The sequence below is a fragment of the Brachyhypopomus gauderio genome, chromosome 1 (genome assembly GCF_052324685.1).
Source record: "Brachyhypopomus gauderio isolate BG-103 chromosome 1, BGAUD_0.2, whole genome shotgun sequence".
NCBI lineage: Eukaryota > Metazoa > Chordata > Actinopteri > Gymnotiformes > Hypopomidae > Brachyhypopomus > Brachyhypopomus gauderio.
This window is the reverse complement of record NC_135211.1, coordinates 31,260,240-31,286,930: the sequence shown is the minus strand read 5'-3', so window position 1 is coordinate 31,286,930 and position 26,691 is coordinate 31,260,240. Positions and strand designations below refer to the sequence as shown.

General features: G+C 39.7%; 1 protein-coding gene across 3 annotated transcripts in view; it reads right to left on the bottom strand.

The window, feature by feature from the left end:
* The window catches only part of ccdc71 (coiled-coil domain containing 71), a 36,592-nt gene extending 15,198 nt beyond the window's left edge, over positions 1 to 21,394 (bottom strand). The window contains exon 1 of one of the 3 annotated variants that reach the window (XM_077009198.1): positions 21,258 to 21,394. The gene's annotated coding sequence lies outside the window, so the exon portion shown is untranslated. Of the gene's footprint in view, positions 1 to 19,866; positions 20,415 to 21,244 lie in introns of those variants that run through there. The other 2 variants (XM_077009206.1, XM_077009215.1) reach the window with 2 other exon arrangements.
* Positions 21,395 to 26,691: the final 5,297 nt, after the last annotated feature.

Here is a 26,691-nt window from a genome sequence, read left to right as displayed (position 1 = left end):
TAAGTTATTTATATAGTATCTTTATACATTTTTATATAGTATTTATATAGTACGTTATATTACCTAGGATGCATTCTGTGATCAGAAGCAAAGCACTTTGTAAGTCGCTCTGGATAAGAGCGTCTGCTAAATGCCGTAAATGTTATTTTTACAACATAAAGGAAGCAAACAAATTAGAATTCTTTTTTTTATTAATTCTTTTTAATTTTCTGAAAGTGCAGCTGCAGTGAAGACATAAGTGTCAGATGCCTAGACTACTTGTTTAATTTAGCAAGATGTAATTTAAAATTAAAACTTTTCCAATCAAGTTTTTGGCATTGGATCCAATAAACATTACATTCAGACAATGACCTTGGAGGGGGGGGGGGGGGGGGGGGGGGGGGGTGTTTACCAAGGTAACATTTTTGTAACAAGAATTGTGATACAACACATTAGGAATCAGGGATCTTACCAAAAAATCCAAATCACCATTTAAACTTCTATTTATTTTTTTTTATAAACAAGCAAATGAATATTGTATTTTGTTTCACAAATGTCAAATAGATAAAAGGTGTAGTCCCTACCACATTAAAACTGAAAAATAAATTGCACATTAATATAAATTAACATAAATAATAGTGCACTCTGGAATTCACATTTAGAAGTCAAAAAAGGCTAGTGCAAAAAATGTATTTTAAGTATACTTTAAACAACTTTAACTTTAAGTCTTTAAGTAACTAAAACTTCAGTATTAGAGTAGAGTTCAGTATTCATAGATGATTGATCCGTTGTAGTACAATCACTTTTTTTCTCCCTGTATGCTGTCGCACTTACGGCTCTTAAACTAAGAATATGACAAACATTTGCTAGGATACCATAATCGGACACACAATTTTGTATGCTATAATACTAGAAATGGGAATAATCACCAACCTCTTGGGATGTTTTGTACAAATCTGCGTGCCTTCAGGTGTTTGGCCAGATTCGTTGTGTTAAAGCTAGGTTTATACTTTCGCGAGTGATCGCAGCATGCGAGTCCACACACCTCGCGCGACCCTGCTCGAACGGCGGCGGCTTAAGCCTGGTTTATACTTGACGCGGCATGAGGGTCTGCGCGGCGAAAATGACAATCGCTGTGGCTCCGCGCAAGGGCCTCGAGCGCTGTCGATTCGTGAGGTCATGCGCCTCTCAAATTTTGTAACTTTGCGCGCACCGCGCCTCAGCGCAATGAACAAATTCATGTTTGCAGGGTTCATACACCTTCACAAGGTGGAATTAAAGCACTTGTCCGTCACTTTCAAGGTCCAGTTCAATATTTACACACCTCGCGCGACCCTGCTCGAACGGCGGCGGCTTAAGCCTGGTTTATACTTGACGCGGCATGAGGGAGGGTCTGCGCGGTGAAAATGACAATCGCTGTGGCTCCGCGCAAGGGCCTCGAGCGCTGTCGATTCGTGAGGTCATGCGCCTCTCAAATTTTGTAACTTTGCGCGCACCGCGCCTCAGCGCAATGAACAAATTCATGTTTGCAGGGTTCATACACCTTCACAAGGTGGAATTAAAGCACTTGTCCGTCACTTTCAAGGTCCAGTTCAATATTTTCCAGAACGTTAAACTTAATTAAGTTAAATATTTATACATATACTCGAAATGATTCGAAATAATTCGCTTTTTATCACATTATTTAATGGTGGTTTATTTTCAAAACGCCCAATCTTAACGTCTTCTTGTTCTCTCATGTTTCGTCTTGGAATGATAAGAAGCTCGTATTTGTTGAAATGAAATGTGAAATGTGCCATATTTTGTCAATTGTGATTTTTACACCCCAATCGAAATTTGTCCTCCGCTTTTAACCCATCTGTGCAGTCAGAACACACACACACACACACACTAGTGATTACTAGGGGGCTGTGGATCACACGTGCCCAGAGCGGTGGGCAGCCCTAGCCCGGCGCCCGGGGAGCAGTTGGGGTTAGGTGCCTTGCTCAAGGACACCTCAGTCATGGCCTGTCTGGGAATTGAACCCACGACCCTCCGGTAGGGCTGAACGATTTTGGAAAATAATCTAATTGCAATTTTTTATCTATAAATTGCGATTGCGATTTAAAATCGCGATTTTTTCCCATTGTTCCACTTCAGGAAACTCTGTTTCGGCATTTTTTATACAGCTCAGATACAGGGTTGCGGGGGGGGGGGGGGGGGTGTGTGTGTGTGTAAACAGAGGCGGTCTTTGCATAGAGGCGTTGCTAGGCAATTGCCTTGGGCCCCTCCCACTGTAGGGCCCCCTTGTCTAGCTAAAGCCAGGTTCACACTACACGACTTTTCAGTCATCAGGTTTTTGTGCCGTTCGCACTATACGACTCGTTGTGCTGTAATCGCAAGTCTTTCAGTTGTTGTGGCTTTCACACTACATGACTGATCGGTGATGCGGGCTCACGAATTAAACGACTGGGGAATCGCCGACTCATCTGGCTGCCGTCCAAAAACACGAGAACACGAAAATGAAACACTCGCGAGAACCAGCAACACCACGAAGAAAATAAAAACAACGAACATGTGCTCCACGTTTTCGTTATTATTATTTTTTTTTACCGTTTAACCACTCTATAGTCCCAAATTGCCAGAATTATTTCATCTCTCCGTTGCAGTGAACATATATATAGTCAATCGCACTATTTCTCCAGTGCTGTCACAATAACTTAAACACAGTCTTGTAGTAAAGTTGTATGAAGCTAGACACTGCTGTTGACTCACAGTCGCCGACTGGGCTAGATATGAAACATGCGAGATATCTGCCGGTCGTCTGCGATGAGTTGGCGGCCACTCGGCGACGGCTCGGCGAGCGTCTTTCAGCAGTTCACACTACACGACTGAGCGAGCGCCGAATGATCCCCGATTTGCGTCCGACCACAGTTTCTGTCGGCGATCTACAAAAACAGTCGGCGACTGAAAAACCAGCCTAAAATCTTGTAGTGTGAACCTGAACTTATTTCTCGCATATTAATGTTGATGGGCCCCCTAGCTAAATTCGCCTTGAGCCTCCAAATTGCTAAGTCCGCCACTGGGTGTAAAATTGACTAAATGTAAGTATTATTATTATATCGTGATCGATCGATCGCCTGTGGTTGGCGCCAGAGCGAACTACTAATTTTTTAGTCTAAGACGCTCAATGCGTGAGAGTTGGCAACCCTGCAGGTATAGCAACTTGGCTCAAATATGTGCGTGAGGGCGTTTGGTAGCGCATATCCAGTGTGTTTAACAAAGCCATGAAGCCGGGATTGTTCACTACATTAACGGGCATCATGTCTTTCACTATGAACTCCGTTACTGCCCGAGTTATTTCAGCGTGCCGCTTTGAATTACATCCATAAGGAGTTACACTTTCAAACGGTTCGGTCAGTGAACCCTGTCTGCTGGACCGCGGTCAAGCTATCCGCGCTTTTGCGATTCATCCGTGCTTTAAATCTTATTGCGCCTATATGCGTGATTTTACGGTATTTCGCTGCTCACCGCATACTAAAGCTGTATAAGCGCAGAGAAACACTTTGGCGTATTTGAAGATGCAGCACTGGTCGTTGGCATTTTAGCCTTACAAATATCATACGAGGCTTTGTGGTGTTTTTTTAATGCTGAAGGTTTGTAGTGTTACCTCGCGTCGTAGCAACAGTAGCAAGGCATGTTTTGCAGGGTACCTGACGTTGAGCAGCATCTTTTTAAAAGCCAAAGTAATTTCACACAACTTATGTGCTGCCCCTCTTTGGTATTAGACTTTCAGTTGTGTCAGCTTTTGTCGAGCCTGAAGCCGTTGTGCAACAAGTTAAAGTGCGCTGTGTTAACTTCACTTCTCCACCTCCCTGCCTCCTGCTCGGGTTTGCTCCGTTCGTCCTCGGCTCGGCTCGCTCCCAAGTCACGTGACCAGTTTAAATCGCAGCCTGTGCGATTAGACAATCGCGTTTTAAAAAATCGCGAAATTATCGCAAATGCAATTAATCGTTCAGCCCTACCCTCCGGTCACAAGTCCAGTTCCCTAACCGCCAGGCCATGACTGCCCCTGGCCATGACTGCCCCTTAACGTAATACAAGAGAGTTGTTCAGTCAGACAGATATGTGCCTGGTGTAACGTCAGGTAAAAATGTTCTTTCACCGGTTTTGCAGGGGTTTTTTATTTTCCAATGCCACCTATTGCCACCTATTGTTTCGGAGAACACTGCAGTGAAGCTCGCGAAAGTATAAACGCTTCCACCGTTCGCGCAGGGTCACGCGAGGTGGGCGGAGTCACACGCTACTGTCACTCGAGAAAGTATAAACCAGGTTTTACATACTTGCCACGTCTCACATTCTGTGCAGTGTTGTCCGAAACGATATGTGGTAGTATAAACACCCCTCAAAAACAGTGGAAGGAACATTTACCTGACCAATTTTAATGTTGCTTTGTGTTTCAGGTTTGAAAAGTGAAACCTAAAAAGAATTTAGGTTAAAGTGCTTGAAAATGCTTGAAACAAATAGCTGTCTGACTGAACAGTTCTCTTGTATTACGTTCTTGTAATTCCAGGACGAAACATGACAGAATGTGAAGACGTTAAGATTGGGAGTTTTGAAAATAAACCACCATTAAATGTGATAAAAAAGCAAATAATTTCGAGTATATGTATAAATATTTAACTAAAGTTTAACGTGCTGGGAAATATTGAAATTGAAAGTGACGTACAAGTGCTTGAATTCCACCTTGTAAATGTGTATGAACCTGGCAAACATGACTTTGTTAATTGCGCCAAGTTACAAAATTCGAGAGGTGCACGACCTCACGAATCGACACCGCACAAGGCCACCGCGATTACATAATTTTCACTGTGCGGACCCTCGTGCCACTCGTGACGCATCAAGTATAAACCAGGCTGTAGCGCCCTTCGTTGAAATGTTCCGAAAGCACCGCTTGCCCGTGTTGTTCATGTCCTTCGGTTTTCTATCTGTATCTGCTTTGAATCCAAAATATTTCCACACAGCACTTCTGCTGCTTTCCTTGTTTATTAAGACGAGCTGCGAACACACTGTGTTTGCTTTAGCTGCCATTTTAGCATTACAAACTGTTCTGTGCATTACGGCAGCTTGGGTGGGTCAAACGAAAGCGCATTTTATGTAAAAAAATGATTGGCTCCTTTGGTTGGTACAGCTTTAAAGCACCGTTTGCAGACCGGTTTTGATGTGTCCACAGGGTTGCCATGACTGTCTGAAATGTATGCAAAATAATTCCATATTTCGTTTCATGCACAAGCTGAGGACGGTCCGCAATATTGCTTGTATTAGCAGCCATCCTACACGTTTTCTTCTTATTCTGCAGAGAGGAGGCACTGCTGTATGCGCACACTGCCCCCATGTGGCACTCTTTGGAAATACTGCTCTTTAAAAAAAAAAAAAAAAAAAAAACACGCACTCAGTCCTATAGCACCGATACTAAGCAAATTGGGTATGGTACCGTTTTTAATGACGAAGTATCGCGATACTACTCCAGTATCGGTATACCGTACAACACTAGCCGATACCATGCATCAGTGTCTTAAATCCCACATTGCAAATGACTTAAGTGGCACAAGTTGGGTGAGGTAAATCTCTTAACAAAACCCGAAACAAAACAAAGTATGATAAACAAAAAAAGCCACTGGAAATGGCAGCACAGATAGCATTCAATACGACAAGTATACCAGCATAAAGCATAATCTGATGTTGCCCTCATAATGTAATCAAATGTTCCACTGCAATTATGAAGTTGTTGCAGGTGTATAGCCTACCTGTGTGCTCCAGTGTATACATGCAGACCAGATATTCAAAAATGTTAATATTAATTAATAGCCTATATTTTTAAAATGTTTAAAATGTATTTTATTGTATAATGTCCATCCATCCATCCATTATCTTAACTGCTTAATCCCGCTAGTCGGGGTCACGGGGGGGCTGGAGCCAATCCCAGCATCTCCGGGCGAAGGCATATTGTATAATGTATTATAGTAAATTAGTTAAATTAACACACCCATCAACAAGAACCACATCCATAGCCACCCCCATTTACTTAAAATGCTAAAAACTGATTGAGAATAAGTGAATGGTCCAAGAAATTGGACAACTACTGGGCACTGACAGAGTTGTGCAGCCACTGACCTGACAGAACATCACTGTGCTGGAAGCTATGAACATGGAAGATATTAAGTCTCCATTGCTCTCCCACTGAGATTCAGCAGATCACTTACACAGCTGCTGCCAAAAAAACATTACAAGACTGAAACAGACCAAAGGCCGTGGAACACTCACATGGGATATGGAATTAGCAACATGAGATTATGGTTCATTGCAATGATTCTGGAAATGCTGATAAATTGCCTAAATGTATCCCACAGATCAATAAGAAACGGTGAATTTGTGAAATTATGATTTAATTAACTCAGATTAAAATCTTCTTAAATACGTTTGTCACATTTGTGACCTCATGTAGGTCAAAAGGTCTGAGAACTCCTTTGGAAATTATCCTTTTCACTCAAACCAGACAGTGCTTCCCTGCTCTGTTTATATAATATGCCAATTAAACCTTTTTTGAGTGGGCTACTGTTTGTCTATTCTGAATATATTTACAAATGTCTGTAGTAATGTCAAGCTCCAAATCTTGACAGCCATCTAATCACTTTCACAAGCTCATTATAAATATGAATTTGATCAGAAAAACTGCATATAAAATAATTTAGCAATGCTTGCCCTCGTCATTCTGTGAGCCCGTGTGCTATTGCTTGTCTGCGCTATGGTGCAGCGCTTCTGGGTTATTGTGTGGTAACTCATAACTCAGCTTTGGGGAACTCCAGTCCTGTGGGTGCTGAAGCCCTGAACACGTTGGCCAATGTGTGGCATTCTAAAGTTTAAGGGTGGAGAACCCCGGTTCTGTTGCACAGTTGAAACGCATGAGCCATGAATGAGTTTGAGGGAAGAGAGTCAGTGAATGCTGAAGGTAGTTTCCACCAAGAATGATTTCAGACACCTAACCACTAGTTTGGACAGTAACTTGGTGGCACCAGGCTAGTCTTCAATGCTACGCCAACAGCCTACCTTAATGACTCAAGATAGTCTTAATGGGTCTAGATGGTCCTCGTGGAGCTGGCAAACAATTCTAATTTTTGAGATCAATCAAGAATAGGGGTGGGCATAAATTTTTTTTTTTTTTAATCTAGATTAATCTCATTCAGAATATGCGTGCTACCCAAGTAATGACTAAAAGTCATTTTTTGAGACAGGGTTTCTTAATACAGAGGGTGCATTAGACCAGGGGCTCATCTCCTGTTTCCAAAATGCATCAATGACTGTTCTATTTTGATACTTGAAGAAAAAAAACATGCTCAATAAAATGTAGGCTACTCATGTTCAATTCATGTTCAATGAATGTTCAATTCAGTTAAACATGAACTGTATGCCTACATACTTTAAGAGGGCATATTCAGTCAAACATGAATTTGTAAGCCTACATAGGGGTGGGCGATATAATATCGTTCACAAAAATACCGGTACATTTCTTTATTCGATAGGATTTCGCTATATCGCGACATTATGACGCAATGACGCAGGTTGTGCGTGCAGCGCGCAAAATAAACATTTTTATGTTTATTAACATAAATATCTCTCCAACAGCGGAGAGAGCAGCAGTGCTCACACTGTGAATGATTTAGTTCCTAAACGAGGAGCTACATCAGTAGTGTGGAAGTATTTCATGAACAGTTCACGTTCAAAGTTCACAATTTTAATTATGAACTAGTTCAAAGTTCAGTTCATTTTACTATTTTTCAGGAGATATTCAAATACTTTTTTCACGATTTGGCTGTTGCGCAATCAAGGGGCGGACACAAATGCGAAGTAGATAGTACAATCTCATTAGATTTTATTTCACATCTTACATTTGCAGACGACACGCGAGTGGACCGCGAATGACGTGGCATGATGAATTGAGAACTAACGCTTAATACACTAAAAGGCAGCGGAAATGACAAGGGCACAAAACTAGACCAAACAAGAGTACAACTAATTGTTACATACACTGACATGAACAAACACACGGGAAGCAAGTAACGGCCATACATGAACATGAAGTCTAACAGAACATACATGTATTGCCAGGCACGATATCACGTTAGAGAACACGGAGACCAAACATGAACTGAAAACCTAAAACACTACGAACCTGAAAATGGAACAGACTTTAACCATACACAAACACGAAGCTAATCAAAACCACGAAATCACAGATAAGGCGTGAATACCGTGCAAACCCAACTAGGAAATAAAGAAACGACAATGATCCCCGAAGGTATAGTCTGGACATAGGCTATATATATACACACACCAACTAGGAGATAAAGAAACGACAATGATCCCTGAAGGTATAGTCTGGACATATACACACCAACTAGGAGATAAAGAAACGACAATGATCCCTCAAGGTATAGTCTGGACATATACACACCAACTAGGAGCTAAAGAAACGACAATGATCCCTCAAGGTATAGTCTGGACATAGGCAATACACACACACACACACACACACTTGTAAAACTAAGATGAGCTAACACGGAACAGCTGAAACAGAGGGGCGTAACAAGAACAAGGAAAACATAAAAACGACGAGACTAGAAGTGGCGGAGCCAGACGTGACAAGTACAAGCTAGAAATCACTATACGTTCTTATACGTGCTATGCCTACCCCGCTCTGCTGCAATTCATCACGGGTAACGTCGTGCGGAAGCCAGTGTTATTAACTAGCCAGTATGTTAACTATTCTCATGCTTTTGACCCAGTTCCCAACCCAACTTTAAGAATAGATTAACTGCAATATTTTTTATATTGCCCGATAGGAGTATCACATTATCGAACGCTGATAACGGTCCACCACTAATCAATAAAAAGATTTCACAATAAAAATGTTTGAACTATCACAGCTTTTAAAGAATATCCTTCTTAAAAAGGCAGACAATACACACATGCACAGACTATGCAAATATATGCAAAACCACAATTTACACAATATGTAAATTTACATTTTGACCACCATGCACAAATAATGAAAACCTGACTTCCAACAATTATGCTACCATAAAATGGCCATCTGTGTCCCGAGTCATGAAAACATGATTAGGGCATGATTAGGGAAGAGGCAGGGGTTGCTCAAAACTCTGTATACTAATAAGAAGCCTACACCTTAGGGAAGCTGCGGTTTTTTTTCCGAGTAATTTTATTTTACACAGGCACAGAACGTACGTGTGTGTTCAAGTGTAAATATACACGTGTGATGACAGATGATGGTGAGCTGGTGGAAGGTGATGATCTGGCACTGGTAGTTGGCAATGGTTTCTCATGCAGTGTCAGTTTGGCTTGTGTGTGGCTTTGAGCTTCATTCTCTCTCACGGAGATGAAAACTGCCAACAGTGCAATCCTTTCTGCATCAGTTCGTGACATGCACGGCTGTGCTAACGTTAGGTAGTTTACCAAGATTCTGAACTTGCAAACAAAAAACGGTCAACTTAGATCGAGTCATGTCTACACTCCGCATAAAACTTTGATATCATGTAATGAATACAACACAAATGAGGCCCTATCTCTGTCTGCAAAAAGCTAAGAAAGATTTTTTCTTGTTTGTTCTCTCAATGCTGTAATGCATTGCTCATTGGACATCCAACAAACACACCTCACCTTGTACAATGAATATACATTTTATAAATTTGGTTTTATAGAAGAGGTGGGACAATAGCCTAACATTCTGTTCTACTGGCTAAGAAGGACAGTGGCGAAACATATTGGGGACTTCTTAAAATAAACTCAATTCCTTATTTTTCAAATCTTAGTATTTAATTTTCATGATTTTAATGACAATTCAAATATATGAACATTCTGATCTATCCCTATACCAAATCTTCCAAATGACTGTAGAGTATCACATCGATATTCATTTTATATTTGGCTATCCTTGCTAGATTGCTCTTACAAGCTCGTGATAATTCAGGGGTTTCTCCCAAGTGACTTCATATGCCAGACAGCTCACCAAATATTTCTGACCACTCATTAAATGTCATCATACATAAATCTCCAAGTTAAGGTAATTTTGTTGGAATTATATACACAATATGCTGAACTGTTCAGAACAAAATACGTATGCAGAACAAACTATTTACACACAACACTGTATTAGTTAGGCTATATTACAGTTCCCTAGCCTCAGTGTTAAACATTCTAATGGATCTAATGAATACAAATGGCTTTATGAGGCCTTCCTTGGTAGAGACATGCACTGCAGGTTCTATCATATGACATTACTCTGCAGCACACAGACAGGGGTTTGTTCACATCGCAAATTGTTTGTCACTTGGTGCCATTCCTGACGCAAATAACATGATTAGACGAAGTCTCTCTGAGGGGGAAAAAATCTAACGGTATGTCAATTTGCCATGTGCAATATATGATTTCTATGCTGAAGGAAAGCAGCACTGTCTTACCTTAGCCCATTATTTATGTAGGATTTGGTAAAAATGCCCACTGAGATGAGGGCTGTGTGGTTCACATTTTTTTAACTACCGTATTTTCTGGACTATACAGTGCACCTCAATATAAGCCGTACCTACAAAGTTTTTTAAAAAATGGAAAAATGTACAAGCTGCACCGGGCTAAACGCCGCATATACCTACTAAACTGAATACATTTAACTGAACTTTCCATTTAACTGAATTTCACGTGCGACAGATTTGGCTTTCAGACGGTGTTGTGTCCAATTCTTATTCCCCTCATTTATCCGTGCATAAAGACTAGGGGTGGGAATCGTTTACTATCTCACGATTCGATTCCGATTTTGGGGGCCACAATTCAATTCAAAAATCGATTTTCGATTCAAAACGATTTTCGATTAAAAAAACTATTTGATTTATAAAAATGTCTGCTTCAGTCTATAAAATCTGCATGATCTACTACAGTCTGTTTTGCAAGACAGAATGACAAATACAGAAAATTAAGTGTCTTTCACATTTAATTAACAAAAATTAAGTGCTTTGGTAAAATAAAATGGTTTTTGTTGTTACCAAAATTCTTGAGCTTCATTTTGCGAGCTGTCAGGGCTGTCAGTTCCCCCAGCCGTCGCTAGGGGCACCAGAGTCAGTCCCAGACTAAACCGACGTAACCATACGTTCTCAGCCAGTCTCTGCTTTCTCTGTGATTGCTTATCGTTTAATGGTGTCTCGCCACCTCTCTGTTATGCGAGTATCTTATGCGTCGTTTCCTGACCCATCTCAAGTTTTCCCAATCCTGTAGGTCTTCCTATCCGTTTTGCCTTACTTTTGGGAAGGGTTTTATTTTGCTGCAGCGTTTTTTGCCAGTTACTTCTGCTGGTGTCCTTGGTTTTGTTTTCGCGTTGCATTTATCCGCGCTGTTTTTTAGTTACTGTTGTTTTGTTTCTTCCTCCCGTTTCACTACGGTTGAGTTATTTTTCATGCATTGTATTTTCCGCATTGGTTTTTTGTTTCTATTTACTCCGTGCCCTCACGGTTTTGCTTTCTATTCTCTTGCGTGTTGAGTCTTCAGTGTTGTTTTGTTTGTTCGTTCCGAGTCGCTGTGCGCGTTTTACTCTCGCTAATATATTTAACGAGTGTCAAACGTCTTGCTCTTGCGAGCCAGCACTTGGGTCCATCCTTCTCTATATTATTTCTCACCCTTAACGCTCCCGTGCTCACCGCGTTACACAAGCCTTGCACACGAGCTACATTGTATCCAGTTTGGTCTTCCCCAGCATTCGGTAAAAACCAAAATGAACCCATATTTTTGCCTTAAATGAAGACCGGACAGGTTGAATATCTTTCCTCCATGTGTTATGAACCTTTTCCGCGCATGAGTGTGTCCCAGAACATGCGGCGTAAAGTCTCGCGTAATTTTGTAATTACGTAACGCGAGACTTCACCATGACTTAGAATCGATTTTTGGACATTTAAAATCGATTCTGAATCGTAGTAAATGAGAATCGATTTTTGATATATGAATCAATTTTTTGGCACACCTCTAATAAAGACGCTACAGATTATATTGTCGATTTACGTTTCTATGCATAAATAAGAGCTAGATTTTAATTACACCATGTAACAATTTTCCCAGTTGTTAAATATGTTTTCCTGATTGTTTGTACCCTAAATTAATAGAAAAAAGTTATTATTCCCTGTAAACTTTCAAGATATTTAAGAAGCTTCTGGAATTGTGAGAACTATCAGAAGTTTCTAGAACTGTCCAGAATTGTAGGTAGCTGTATAACTACAGTTATATAGGGCCACTATAGCCCTTCCTGAGAGACGGAGAGACATGATCTAATTGATTGGGATTGCATAGTGAGTGGGCAACAGCTATCACAGACAAATGGGAATTGACCTAGACAGACAGGTGTGAATTCAATATCTATTCAGATTTTGATAACGACAGTATTCTCACTTCACCCCACACCCATTATAGGAGGAGCTTAGGAAGGACCCCTACTTTCAAATGTATATATTGTGTGTTACTCTGCTACCGGGTGATCAATCTTGCTCTGCTGAATCCTCAGTACACTCTTTGTACTTTGTAGAAAAGGTACAAAGTAACACCCTTGTGGCTCAAGGGTGTTAATTATTTTAAATAAAATACACACTGGCTATCCCGAAGTATTACAGCAGTATCGTCTAAATATCTAGTTAGGACAAAACTACACTCTTTGTACTCTTGTACTTTGATACTGCATGGAATAAAGATTGACCATTTTTATCGAGTTTGGAGAGACATCCTTGCAGTACAAAGCAACTTTGTCAATTTAGATGGCATCAAGAGGTTGCATATATCCAGCAGACGCATTTTGCTATGTATGTGGCCATTTTATAAAGACAAGAGCGAAAAAGTACTCTGCTGGTGTCAAATTGTGTCATTCCTGATGGGCCTCCAAGGTGGTTTTACTAGGTATCCTTGCTTTATTTGCCTTTGGGACAGCCAGGATACCACAAGCGGGACTGGCCTCAGCGGACAGAGTTTACTGTGGGGAAGAACAATGTAATGTGGGAGCCACTGGTGGACCCAGACAAGGTGCTGATGCTACCACTACACATCAAGTTGGGGCTCATAAAACAATTTATCAGGGCTCTAGATAAGTCGAGAGCTTTCAATTACCTCCAAGATCTTTTCCCTAAGCTGTCTGAAGCAAAGATCAAAGCTGGAGTCTTCGTCAGACCAGAAATCAAGAAGATGATAGTGCGCAGTGAATTTCCCAAGAAGCTGAATAGGAAGGAGAGAGCGGCTTGGAACAGTTTTGTCGCAGTGGTTCGCGGCTTCCTAGGCAATCATAAAGATGAAAACTATGTTGCAATGGGCTGCAGGATGTCACTCAATATCCACATACTTTATGCTCATCTTAAGTTCAAAGAGAATGTGGGAGCTTGTTCAGAGGAGCAAGGCGAGCGCTTCCACCAGGACATTATGAACTTTGAACACCGTTACCAAGGACAATATAATGAGAACATGATGGGTGACTATATTTGGGGATTGATTTGTGAAACTGATTTGCAGTATAGTCATAAATCTCAGAAAACCACACACTTCTGAACAGATTTTGGTAATCTGTAAATTTGCAATGCCTATAGTGTTCTTAGTCTGACTGTATAAATGAGAAGATGCAAAATCGTCTGTTTCTATAATAAAAATTCATAATTTTCGTTGCCGTGGTCACAAAAGCGAAGTTTATGATGAATGTAAGCAATTTTTAATTTGTTTTAGACATAAGCAATTGGAATGTAACATTAAAAAGCTGAGAACAAAACTTGTGTTACATACTGTTATCCATCACAGCAAACGGCACGGCATTATCTCTGTCCAAAGCCACACTGGCTCAAGGGTGTTAATTATTTTAAATAAAATACACACTGGCTATACCGAAGTTTATCTCTGACCATGACTTTGCAGTATTACAGCAGTATCATGTCTAAATATCTAGTTAGGACAAAACTAGAATGCTCAATGACCTAAGTTATAATCACTGTAACTCCCGAATATTTACATTTACGACATTTAGCAGGCGCTCTTATCCAGAGCAACTTACAAAGTGCTTTCCATCTGATCACAGAATTCATCCTAGGAAATAGTACAGATAGGCCAGATACCATTTAAGATACCATTGAGTCAGACTACTACTATATACTAAATATAATATCATCTGTAGCGTCTTTATGCATATGCAAACGAGGGGAGTTGGATTCTGCCGGGGAGTCGAAATTTGTCACAAAACATGTTGGTTTGAAAAAATTCTCAGTCATACCTGCTGCTAGCATATAGCAAGCCGTTTTAGCTTTTATTCTTTTTTACAAGAATTCAATTCTTGATATCAAGAAAAATAGGAATAAAAGCTAAAACGGCTTGATTTACAACTTTGACCTACCACCTGATTAACTTTCTGCTCCGCCCCCTGACGGGTGAAGAAAAATCTACAGAAAAGCCACACAGTTCAAATAATGGGGAAAAGTAGCGGCTTATAGTCCGGAAATACGATGGTGAAAATAATGAAGTAATTATAAACAGCCATATAAACAATGAAGTAAGGATTATGAAAACTTGGGTTATGCTAGGAACCTGTAGCCAAATTGAACTCCACTGGCCACTGTAGATCTTTAAGGGCATACTCACACTAGGGTCTGTGATCCGGGCACGGTTCCCTGCCGAAGCACGGTTCGTTTGGCTAGTGTGATCGGCCCAGTTAACCGTGCTCGGGCCCGCTTGAAGAGGTGGGCCAGGGCACGATTCGCTTGCCCGGGCCCGGGCACGGGCCCGCTTGGTGCCTCGTCTGATTGGTTAATTTTGCCGAAACTCAAACATGACGTCAGTGATGCAACGCTCACGTTAAACAGTCATGGCAGCAAAGCGATTAGCAGACAATCATTGTGTTAAATTATCGATAAATCTGTGCTTGCACCGTGTTTCTGCACTCCCAAAACGACTCCAAAAATACAATAAAAAGAGAATTGGCAACGCCATAGTGTTGTATTTTGAAAAGCTTGGACAAATCTGAAGCCATTTAGTAAAGGCTGTCGACACCCAACAGCCGCTTTTATTCCAAATAAAGTCATGTTGTGATGATGTAAGCGTGCTCGGGCCGGCTTGATGAAGCCAGTGTGAGTGCAGGCCAGAGGGGGAGTGGGGAGGGGGGATAACCGGGCCCCAGCACGGAACGAGCAAACCGTGCCTAGTGTGACTACGCCCCAAGTCAGATTTTCCATGTGCAGGAATGAAAGGTCGATCCAAACAGTAAAAAAAAACTGTGGTTGTGCTCACTTTACTGTTAGCAGTGGTGTTTGTTTAGTGTTAATTAATGCATCTTTCAGTGATGTATAGCAGTGCTATATATAGCCATCTGTAATGGGTGTCAACAGCCTTTACCAAATGGCTTCAGATTTGTCCAAGCTTTTCAAAATACAAATATCTACAATGCCAATCAAGCATTTTAGAGTATGCATGCTGTAAAATAAGCTAAGAAAGGACATCCTTGCTGTAATAGGCCTACTCAATTTCACTGAACATTGTGCTAGATTATTGTGCAAACTATTATTATTATTATTATTTTAAATAGTAAAATCACCGATTATTTTTTATGATTCGTCGACTAATCGAATCATATGTTAATTGAATATAAAACACAGCTTCACACTAGAATGCAGCTGCTATTATATAACCATCATTAGCCTATATGCTAACTAAAAATAAAAACAATTTATATCATAGTTTATTAAACCTTTAATGAAATATGCAGCTTGTTGCAACAAACTATTAAAATAAGGATAAGCACTGGTTTAAACAAACATACATTAATAGTAGGGTTGCAGCGGTAACCGGTTTCACGGTATACCACGGTATTAAAATGGACGGTTTATCATACCGTGTGCGTTTGCTTATTACCGGTAAAAGGCAAGCCAGCGGAGAAACTCACCCGCGCATGCGCAACTCCGCTCCGGTTCAGCTACTCAGCACACAGCGGTGAGAATGGCAGAAAGTGCATCAGACCTAACAAATTTTTAACAAAAAAAAAAGGCTAAACAAAAAAGGCTAAACTAAAATCAGCGGCGAAAATGACGTAATCGCATTGGCTAGCCGTGCGCGAGGGCCTCGCGCGCTGTCGATTCGCGAGGTCATGCAGCTCTCGAATTTGCACTCGCCGCGCCTCAGCGCAATGAACAAAGTCGTGTTTGCAGGGTGCATACACCTTTATAAGGTGGAATTAAAGCACTTGTACGACACTTTCAGGGTCCATTTCAATATTTCCCAGCACGTTAAACTTAATTAAGTTAAATATTTATATATATACTCGAAATGATTCGAAATAATTCATCAATACTTTATCACATTGTTTAATAGTTGTTTATTTTCAAAACGCCCAATCTTAACGTCTTCACGTTTTCTCATGTTTTGTCCTGGAATTACAAGAGGCTCGTATTTGTAAACACAGGAGAACTGTGCGGAGTCATGCGCTATGGTCACTCGCTAAAGTATAATCCTAGCTTTTTATGGTCTTTTGATGTGAAAGACGCCATTAATTTACATGCGTTCATTTTCAAATTCTAACGTGCCCTTTTTTTCATATGTTAAAACCAGACTCGATGTGAAAGCCTTAAAATAGAAATCTATTGTGAGGATCATGTCAGAAACAAATCCTCTCTTTCTGCATTATCTGGTTATATTCTAACTTGTTTACAACAGTTGTTGATCAGACACTGACCCAGGCTTTATCAGATATTAAATAATTTAAACTTAAATAATTGGACTGAAATCCATGATTTAGGTTTTTTCTAATTTTGCAGTATTTATATAAACACATGTACATCTTGTTTTTTTTAAAGGAGACATTTTGTATGCAATAGTTCCCAGTTTCTACAATAAATAGTTCATTGAACAAGAAAAAAACGTTTGTTGTAATTTCTTTAAGGGTCAGTGTATCTTTTAATAATATACGAACTGTGATACCGTGATAACCGTGATATTTTCTGAGACGGTTATCATACCGTGAAAATCTCATACCGTTGCAACCCTAATTAATAGAGAATACATTTTTTTAGGTTTTTCTTTTTCATTTGTCTCTGGCATTAGCTACATTTAAATCAAATTAGGTAGGTACATGAAAATAAGGAATTATTCACAAAAATAAAGTTTTGGTCTCACTGTCGTTACAGAAAACACAATTGTGTTAATGAAAGGTTAATGAAACAAATCGCCGTCGTGTAAAAAAGAAATTTAAAAGGTGAATAACTTAATGTTTCAACTTAATGTTTTTCAGGGAGACTGTGGGAAAGCAGTAAGAAGTAAGTGGCCTTGAGGAGATCAGAATGGGCCTATTCAGTGCAGGATGTGTAGAAAGCAGTTTTTAGATAACCAGGCAGACTGGCTAAGGGAGAGGAGCAGGTGGGTTTTCATGGAGAGTAGCCAGGATTGGGGAGTTATCGAAACTTAGAGAAGAATCGAAACTTAGAGAGAAGGGGTATGAAAGAGGGGACACCGCCCAGCACGGGAGGCTTTTCGCTTGGACACTGCTGAGATCCACTTGGGTTACGTAGATTCTTAGGCAACTAGCACCATGCACTGAAGAGTTTGTACCATGTGTATTTTGACTACTTTATACTAATCTAAAAGAACTTTTGGTGTCAAGACTTTGTTTGGGCCACTCAGTCAAAACCAGTCGGTTTATCGGGGCGGTGTTGGGGCCCGTCTGGGTCCAGAGAAGAAAATCCCAACAGTCGCTAATGTTAACTTTTACAGCCATCACGATGAGCAAGTACTATGTTAACACTCAGTTTACGCTAGTTTTAGCAGCTAACTAGCAATTTAGATTACAGAGGTGACGGTCCCTCTTCATCAGTGTCACAATCAACCACAACATGCTTCCGGTGCTCGACTAATTAAATTAGTCGTCGACTATTTTAATAGTTGACTAATCATTGCAGCTCTATTCGGTTACAGAGTTACAGTGATAACTTGGTTCATTGAGCACTCTAGTTTTGTCCTAACTAGATATTTAGATATAATATGTGGTCATGATGTCAAAGGTGAACTTCAGTATATCCTGTATATTTTTATTTAAAATATTTAACCTTGTGTGGCTTTGGACATACATAATGCTGTGCCGTTTGCCGTGATGGACAATTAAAGTCTAGCTCTTATTTATGCATAGAAACGCAAATCGACAATAATCTGTAGCATCTTTATGCGCGGATAAACAAGGGGGGTCCGATTGTGCTGGGGAGTCTGAATTCGGCACAATACTGGCTGAAAGCCAAATCTGTTGCATGTGAAAGGCTGCAGGCACCGTTCGGAAACTGATCCGTTCAGTTAAGCGTTTTCAGTTCAGTAGATATATGCGGCTTTTAGCCTGGTGCGGCTTATACAACATTTCCATTGTTTTTTTTTTACTTTGTAGGTGCGCCTTATATCGAGGTGCGCTCTAAAGTCGAGAAAATACGGTAAATCAATCATTTAGAATGTTGGCCCAACATATCATAATCCTTTTGTAAAAAACTGAAAAATGTTCAACTTGACTGATAGCTTGCTGTTGCTTGAGTAGCAGTTACAAATTGTCTACTCTCATAGGAAATGGACACCCATCCCTGTGTTAGAGGTCTGCACAGGACTGCTTTTTTAATCCCGCTCCCGCCCGCTCCCGCTTGTTTTAGACCCGCTCCCGCCAAAAAAATCGCTTGTTTTAATCCCGCTCCCGCCCGCACCTGCTTGTTTTAATCCCGCTCCCGCCCGCACCGGCCAAAAAATCGCTTGTTTTAATCCCGCACCCGCCCACCACATACACATTTCTGTCGCCCCCGCCCACAATCCTAATATGAATTGAATTAATTAGATTTAGTACTTGAAATTTTCTTATGTATTTATTAAAACAGCAATATAGCGATTGATCGCGCTGTCCCATTTCTTATCACAATCCAAACACATCCCGTTAGGTGACGTACACCAACACTTTCTGACGTATCACAACAAGCCGATTTCCATCTCCATTAATTACAATGGAATATGACTTCCATACATCAGACTTTCCTGTAGTTGGCTTAATTGTGGTGTATTCGCCTGTTTTAATAGAATTTTCCACAGCTGAAACTGGTTGACAGTCTACAGCAGGGGTCGGCAACCTATGGCACGCGTGCCACCATTGGCACTCCGAGGCATAGTCACTGGCACATTGACTGGACATGTTAAAGTTGGCACTCCATGTCTCAAAGGTTGCCGACCCCTGGTCTACAGTCTCTGCCATTTCTGTATCAAAATGACAAAATGACGCACACTTCATGTTCACGTGATCAGTTGCTTAGCCAATATTTTGAATTAGTTTATTGCTTACTTACTGAATGATTAGTTGTTTTCTTGTTTGCAAGTGCATTTTCTTGACATCCAACGAAAAAACATAAGCTCACATTGTAAGCTCTACATTGTAGAGTCTACAATGACAATTGGCAAAAAAAACAAAGTGTAGCTTAAAACGTTCCCAAAACAATACATTGCAAAATTACTGATAAAATTATTAAACCAGTAGCTAGAAAACACTTGAAAATACCTCAATGCACCTTGAAACTAAGCTGTAAAACGCCTTTAACAAATACAGTGGTACCTCGAGATACGAGCTGCTCTATATACGAGCAATCCAAGATACGAGCACCGAGACGAGCAAAATTTGTTCGACACCCGAGTGCACGCTCGAGACACGAGCATGAACCACTAGGTGGCAGTACAGTACTATATGGAAAAAAAGAAATAATTAATCAGCTCAAAGACACACTCAAACGCTTTTCTTTCTCTCCCTCCCCCACAACCTTAGGTTCAAAAACACAAACATACCTGTATGTGCGGAGATGACGTCATTTAACGCGTTCTAGCAGCCAATAGCGTTTTTTTATTCTTGAGGTGTTGGTAAGGTCGACTCCTGTACCCGGTCATCACAGCCATTCGCGCGTGTGCTTTGCAACGAGTAACAGTACGTACGGTGTATACAGTACAGTATTTCAATACTACAAACCTTTTTTGTAGTACTGTAATAACTATTTCTCCTACATTTATTTTATTGTTTAATTATACATGTTGCATGTGCCATGTCTTTTTTTTCCACATTTACGCTAGTTTTGTGACTTTTTTAAGGACCGGAACCAATGACAATACTTTACATTATTAAATTGCTTCGAGAACCGAGCAGTTCGAGATACGAGCACGGGTCTGGAACGGATTAAACTCGTATCTCGAGGTACCACTGTACACGAATCTTTCGCCACCCATCTTGCCAGACGTGACACAGAGGGCGTGGCCTCGCGTCAGCAGACGCATAATTAAGTGAACCAATAGCCGTCTTCCAAGACCCACTCACGAGGAAGGGGGATAAGTGTAAAAACGCAGAATGAAAAAACAGCATCAACATATTTCATAAACAACTTTGTTTACATTTGAACACCATTTGCCTTTTTTTTACTACACTTCTCTGAAAGGGGGAAAAACTCTAGGTTTGCTTTAAGTTTCTGAACCAGTAGCCAATTTATCAGATTTCTAAGTCTACCCAAGGCCGGATTATGGACTGGAAATTATGAAAGAAATAGTTACGCTATCTGGAATAGCTACCATGTCTAGAATAGCTACCCTATCCAGCTATACGTTAAAATTAACGTAGCAAACTAGCAAGATTGTACACGTACTACAAAAGGATAGTTCAGCTCCTAAGAAACAGTATCGACCACATAACACTACGTTACCGTAACGTGTAAGAATAACGTTATTTGCGAACATCGTAACTATATATTTGGTAACTCGTAACGACCTAAATAGTAACTACGCGAAGCGTAATTTATAGAATAGCTGGGAGATATCAAATGTTCGCCGACCAGTGCCACGACCTGGCGATGTAACACAATAGAGAATCAGTGGACTTGCCACTTCAGCTTTAAGGAAAGGATGTCAAGACCTTTTTTATTTGTCCTGCTGAGTATTTTACTGCCAGATCATGTTTAGCTAAAATACCAACATGAAATTTAAAGACAAAACGCATTCGGTCTGATACTGTTCAACTTAAGCAACTAGCTAATGTTATCTAACGACAATATCTTTGTTGATCCAGGCTAGAATTTCGCGTAGCTCTGTACAGACGAGGAAGCGAAACAATCTTTAGAAGCAAGCACATTACAACGACTCATCGTGAGCTACAAATTCGCAGTTAAAAATATTTAAAACTCACTTGACATCCGTACCTTTACAGAGTCCAAAACGCATCAAACGCCGTGAACGGAGCTTGCCGACATGAAACAAAAATGGCGTCTCCGTCTGAGGGGAGTTGTGGAGTGGCTGCTCGAGGAGGAAGGCGGGGCCACCCGTGACGTAGGCCACGTCGCGGAAATTAGTAATAGCTAGCTAGCTTGAACAGTTTTCAACAGAGCGTGTGAGCCATTTTAATACATTTAGATATACATTTCCTAATTTTCTGGCATCTTGATTATTTCCAACTAAACAAAATAAAATTTAAAAATCGTTTCTAATAATATAAGAGTCACGCACCTTTTAACCTTCCGTTAACCTCCGCGTTAGGGTCATGACCAACCCGATTGTAGGTTTTAAATGCATAAAAGTACTACATAAATGTATTTATTGCACCAAGACTTTTTGACTTTGTCAGGAACTTCTATTTAAACAAAATTTTAAAAATATTTTTTAGTAATTTCTTTACTAAATTATAATATGTAGTTGTTTAATTATGACCTTTCTGTTGATAGGGTCAGTCCGTCGCTGAAATTACTATAGCTAGCTAGCTAGAACAGTTTTTAACAGAGCGTGTAAGCCATTTTAATGCATTTCTTAATTTTCTGGCTTCTTGGTTATTTCCAACTAAACAAAATAAAATTTAAAAACGTCTCTAATAGGGGTGATCTGCAATAGTCGCTGATTCGACTATACTCGACTATGAACGTCATAGTCGAATGTACCATTCTGACTGCATGGGGGTGCCCAAGTTGTTACATGAAATGTCTTTGTTTTCGTTATATATAGCAGGGCTCTCAAGTCTCACGCATTGAGCGTGTGACACACGCATTTGACCGTCTTCACATGCTCACACGCCACACTTCCGATTTCACACGGCGAGAAAAAAAAATCTAGTTTATTTACCTCCGATCCATATCTATGGCGCCTGTCGCCCTCCACTGGCGATCGATCGCGATATACAAACCCCACCCCCCGCTCAACAACTTACGTTCGCCACCCCCCCCCCCCCCCCCCGCTCAACAACTCACGTTCGCCCCCCCCCCCGTCAACAAATCTCACACTCTGACATGAATCCAAAACTTGAGAGCCCTGTATATAGCCTTTTGTCAAATAAAATCATCCTAATTTCTGTTAATAAATATTTTAAAATGATGTTTGCGCATTAACAATAGGCATCTTCCTTACTACACATTAATAAATCACACCCTGCAGTTGCACAATCTAAACGAGCGGAGCTGAACACGCTACAGAATACGCAGCATCTGCCGAGATTAATGCCTACTAAAAAACTTCAAAAGTATTTTGAAAAAGATAAAGATGAATCAAACAGTAAAGTGCAAGTTATGTCATCAACGTCTTTCATTTCGCACGACAATAACATGGCATGGATTTAAAACGCGTAAGGCGAAAATAACAGTTCAGCCATTTGTCGTTTCGGTCATGTCTCCTTTCGTCGCGGTGCGTCTCGGCAAGTAGACCTATAAACATTTTTTGTTGTTGTTTGCTTTTAAACTCCTTGAACCTTTTCTTATATTTTTTGCTGTTGTGTGGCAATTTTTTAATATTTTCAGGCAGGCACATTTTATTTTAAATATTTTTGATATTTTGCACAGTGCCTGTCTGACAGTTCGATATGCGCACTGCACACTGACGTTAATGTTCTCTAACGTTTCATTAAAAAATTAATAAGTAAATAAATAAAAGCTCAATAAAGCCAACCTACGTGTTTATTCATTTATCTGAGTGTTTTAGGTTTTTACTTTGAAGAGGAAAAAAGTCCGGAATGAGAACGGGATCCCGTTTAAGGTGCTCTAAATAAAAAAAAATAAAAATAAACCCGATTCTACTATTAGTCGACTAAAGGGAAAAGCTGACGAATCAGATTCGACTATGAAAATCCTTAGTTGAATACACCCCTAGTCTCTAATAATATAAGAGTCACGCACCTTTTAACATTGCAGGTTTTAAATGCATAAAAGTACTACATACATTTATTTATTGCATCAAGACTTTTTGACTTTGTCAGGAACTTCTATTTAAACAAAATTTTAAAATATATTTTTTTAGTAATTTTTTTTTACTAAATTATAAAATGTACTTAAATTATGACCTTTCTGTTGATAGGGTCAGTTCTGACCCAGGTATAATTAAAAAACAATAATAATTGCTAAAACTGAAATCATAAACAGGGTATACATCAACAGCCCACAGCCAGCTCTTCCACCAACCATTTGATCTTCAGGTAGGGGCTTCCATATTTGCCTTTTTCACAATACAAGGATCATGTAGGGCCAAATCAGTTTAGAGTTGTGTATACTGTTGTATATGCTGTTAATAGAAAGGCCCCCAGCGGGGCACAACAAACATATTAAAACCAATACTGTCATGGATAAGGAAGCCTAACAATGTAAACATTTAATTTGTTATTAGGGTTTCTAATGGCTGATTTGAGTCATGGGTCATAATGAATCCATTAACATAAGAGGAAGGTTAAAGTAAAATATCTGTAGGCCTATGTCTTTAATCAATCATATCAATTAGTGTAACTTGTTTTTATAATTAGTTATTAAGTAATGTAATAGAAAAATGTGATAAAGCAATAAAATAATTAGCCATTAGAGTTTCTAAACTAAACACAGATCTAAACAGGAAGGTTTTGACACTCTTCTTGAAACTGTACAGGGATAAAATATCTCTGAGCTCCTCAGGAAGAGAGTTCCAAAGCTTTGGGCCATAGTGTCTAAAAGCACCATCGCCAATCTTTCATTGGCTTTTAGGAATCACATTTACATTCACGGCATTTAGCAGACGCTCTTATCCAGTGATTAACAAAGTACTTTGCATCTGATCACAGAATTACCAGTACATTACTGTTTGAAGACTTGAGAGACCTGACTGGAACATATCCAACCATCATTTCACTATGATAAAGTAGAGCAAGACCATGAAGACATTTACAAACCATCACCAGAACCTTAAAATCTATTCTAAAACTGACAGGTAACCAGTGCAGTCAGTGGAGTGCAGGTATAATATGATCCCTCTTTCTCCTGCGGGTCAAGACCCTTGCAGCAGTACACTTTAATCGCTTTAGGTGGGAAATATAGCTCTTTGGGAGAGCAGATAATACTGTGTTACAATAATCTAGCCTTGATGAGATAAATGCATGGACAAGTTCCTCACTATCAGCAGGAGAGAGCATATCTCAGACCTTAGCGATATTTCAAAGGTGAAAATAAGCTGTCCTGCATGTAGTCGTGAGGTGTGATTTAAAGCTGGGCTCATTATCAAGTGATGCCCAAGTTTATAAAACATTATTTGGCCTTCAGATTCATTTGATTTAGATAAGTCTGAACATCATTCCTTTGTGAATCAGATAGATAGATAGATAGATAGATAGAGATAGATAGATACTTTATTGATCCCAAAGGGAAATTCTTAAACTGAATAAAGTTTAAAGAAACTCGAGAGAAAACACACAAAGACGGAGCTACTGTAAAAGGCAGCCACTCGCGTCGGCGCCGGAAGCAATACACACCTACTACGAAGAACAAGATCTTTTTCTTTTCTCTATTTAATTGCAGAAACTTGCATATCACATATGCACTCAAACAGTGAGGTAATTGACTTTAGGGCTTTAGGTTCTAGAGAAATGTAAAGTTGAGTGTCATCTGCATAATGATAATAACTAATACCATGTTTGTTAATATAACAGAAGCATATATAGGTTGAACAGTAAAGGCCCATGAATTGATCCTTGGGGGACGCCGCAAGATATTTTTTGATGTGTGGAGGAAGAAGTACCTAATGCAACATAGTAATCATGCCTATTTTGATACGATCTAAACCAGTCTAAGACTCAGCCATTAAGGCCTACCTAGCTTTGTAGTCAAACAAGAAGTATTTCATGATCAACTGTGTCAAAAGCGGGTACTTACATCTAGCAGTAAATGGGCAGAGAGTTTGCCTACATCTTTATTCAGTCTCAGGTGATTTACTACCTTAACTAGTGCTCTTTCAGTGCTGTTGAGGGCTCAGAACCAGACTGAAGTGTTATTTATTTGGTTTGCTTTAACATAATCATTCAACTGGGTTGACACAGTTTTTTCAATGATCTTTTCAAGAAAACGAAGGATAGATGATACTTTATTAATCCCCAAGGGGAAATCCACTTGTCCAGCAACACACATCAATTACAGAAAACACACAAATGCCACAAAACACCAACTTACCAACCAAATGTCCATAGTTGTTAATGTGTGGTGTTGTACACCCGTATAGCCGTAGGGATAAAAGATAGATATAGATTGATAATTTTTGAGATTTGAGATCAAGATTTCTGTTATTTAATAGTGGTTTAACCACTGCGGTTTGAAAAATATTAGGGAATTCTCCCAGTTGTAGAGACTGATTTACAATAGTCAGAACATCATTTAATAATGAGCTCAGAACCTGCTTTAAAAAAGTATATTGGTAAAGGGTCCAGTTTACATGTAGAGGATTTTAGTGATAAAATCACATCAAATAGGGTTACCATGTCAACTTCTTCGAAATAAGACATATTACTGTTAGGCTCATTAACTGATATTATGGTTCTGCCTTATACTACTAATCTTAAAATATCCTAAAAATATTGCAAATTCATAGTTCATACTTCTGAACAGGGAAGACACAGGAGATAGGGTTTACTAGCTGGTCTGTACTTCTGAACAGGGAAGACACAGGAGGTGGGGGTTACTAGCCGGTCTATACTTCTGAACAGGGAAGACACAGGAAATGGGGTTCACTAACCGGTCTATACTTCTGAACAGGGCAGCTGAATTATTATTGGATGAATCGATTAAGATGAATCGAGAAGTAGTTTTTCTGCGTTGATTTCACTTTACTTTTGTAATTATGCAATGTTGTTTTATAAATATCAAAATGTGCTTCCAATTTTGACCATTGCCAACGTCTCTCAGCCTGCCTACAATCTTGCCTAAGTTTTACAATAGATGGGAGTGTTTCTCCAGGGCATCTTAATTCCACCAGAAATAATTGTTACCTTTGGTGCCACAACATCAAAACAGTTCCTAACTCTGTGTGTGAATGTTTCTAACTCATTCCCATTTTCTGAGAGGGAAGGGAGGGACTGTATCATGTCTGTGAAGGCCACGGCACTGCCAGCACAGAGATAACGCTTGGTTATTATGCGCTTTTCACTGAGTGTTCTAACAGATAATGACATATTGAAAAATACACCAAAATAATCAGCAATTTCAGTATTATTAACCTCTATGCATTTAGAAATGATGAAATCTAAAATGTGGCTGTTACTATGAGTTGGACCTGATACATGTTGCATGAGATCATCCTCATGAATTCTGAAGTGAATGGATTTGTGGATATATCCATGTGAATTAAAATCCCCAGTAATTAAAACATAAT